This window comes from Echinops telfairi, unplaced genomic scaffold (genome assembly GCF_000313985.2).
Source record: "Echinops telfairi isolate 266 unplaced genomic scaffold, ASM31398v2 ScPeMD7_7420;HRSCAF=8458, whole genome shotgun sequence".
NCBI classification, from domain to species: Eukaryota; Metazoa; Chordata; class Mammalia; order Afrosoricida; family Tenrecidae; genus Echinops; species Echinops telfairi.
Window position 1 is genome coordinate 38,748,504 of NW_022111320.1, and position 1,962 is coordinate 38,750,465.

The window sequence follows — 1,962 nt, forward strand, 5'->3', positions numbered from 1 at the left end:
AAAAAAAGAGAGAGAGATCTAGTTACTTACCTGGCAGGGGAGATACCATGATCAAGGAGGTGGTTTTCCCAGGGTGAGGCTTGTACATTGCACTCCGGATGTGCTGACCCCTGTGATTTCCCCAAATGTGGGACACTCGACTGCATATTTTGTGATAGTGGGGAACTGCATTTGCACTCTCCCCTGAAAAAAAGAGTTCGTGAACACAAGGACTTTGTTTTATTTACCAGTCTATGCCTTACTCAAGTGTCATGTAGATTGCTTTACATATAGAAAATAGTCCTTACATTTTAGTTGACCATATAAGTAAGAAAGTGACCAGGTCTACTGACAATGTCTAGTTTCAAATCCAGTGACCATGTATAACCAAAAGATGGAACTTAGTTCCTAACTTTTCTCCACTAAAAGTGATCATAAAATATAAATCCTATAAAGTTATTGTGAAGATCAAATATAGAGACTTGAAGATGTCCTAGCTTAGTGTTTGCTACATGGTGCATGTTCAATAACACTTAGAACTAACATTCCTTCTTGCTAGTCTATCTGCTTTACTTAGAAGTGCTTCTACATGAAGCAGGAAACCAATGTAAAGGACACTAAACAAATGCTGGTTTGTTTTCCTTATATAACAAGTACTATAGCAGGAAGTGAAGGTGGCTAAGACTCTTTCATAACATCCCTGGGCAGTTCTCTATGTCCATGGCTCTGAATGAGACCAACCTTTCCCTAGTCTCCACATTATCATAGTCAAGTAAGAAGAGAATCCTTAAAATGCAGAGTACTACTGGAAACTCCCCCTCAACCATTACCTGTCCATTCTGCCTTGTAATCGCCAAAGAACGCAATTATTTCACACTCTCTCACAATGTATGTTGCATGGATTGAAGCCCGGTATCAAGTCATGCCTTACTTTCCAGAATCTATTCCCATAGGAATCCAAAACCTAGCACTTCCTTACCCTCATTTCCACCCTTGATTTTTCCGCCATAATGATGTTTTAGTCATTTTATCATAGCACACGCTCACACTCATGTACACACACACACACACACACACACATATACACACCTACCTATAAGTTTGTGCTGTTGCCATATTTCTGATTATTATGTGATCTCCATTTAGACCCATTTTAATGCTGGTTCATGTTTTGGTTTTTAAGGGGAACTATGTGGGTATTAAACCCCCAGTGAAACCATTTGACCATGGACCAGGGGTGTGAATAGTCTTGCAATCATGCAGAACGCATAGTAAAGTGGATTGTTGCTGATGCGCTGCAGACGTTTAGGACCCTCTCATTTGATTTCCCTTATGATCCATGGAAATTTGTTCTGGTTTTTAATTTTTTTTTTATTTCTTTTCAATTGAGGCCTTTATCTGTTTTTACTTTGTTATTGTTGTTAGCTTTTGTTTGGTTGGTTGATTTTTAAGTGTTTTTCAGTATATTTGAAATCTGGGTGAAAAAAATCTATAGAGACAGTGACTGTATTAATGATTCCATGGGGATAACCAGGGGAGTTTAGGGGAGAATGGGAGCTAATAAAGGTGAATACAGAATAAAGAAAATATTCTAAAGCTCATTGTGGTGATCGTGGTAGTTACATAATCTAAGGTCATTTTGAGACCTATGATTGAAGGGGTGAAGTTTGGCCTGCCAGTGAGATCGCAGCATGATGACTTCATTTGGAGGTGCTAAGGAGATAAATTGCTCATTGGCGGTGGGACACTCACTCCCTGAGAGACTCTCTACTGACAAGACACATGGATCTATGCTGATGGCAGCGAGAGCCCTGGACCTGGAGAACCCAAGTGGAGATCCATGCCAGTGCTGAGATGCTTACACCACCACTGGATCCACAATACTAGCCACTGGCCTGTGATCTTTCTCCAAACGGCGTTATTGCATGTGTTTTCATGAGTCTGAAGAACTTATAGACTGGTATTGGGATATGGGCTAAGATA

At 40.1% G+C, this 1,962-nt stretch overlaps 1 non-coding gene across 1 annotated transcript; it reads left to right on the top strand.

The window, feature by feature from the left end:
- Positions 1–22: 22 nt before the first annotated feature.
- LOC115872164 lies at positions 23–185 on the top strand. Its single transcript, XR_004047702.1, has one exon. It is a non-coding gene; the product is annotated as a U1 spliceosomal RNA (small nuclear RNA).
- The last annotated feature ends 1,777 nt before the right edge of the window (positions 186–1,962 follow it).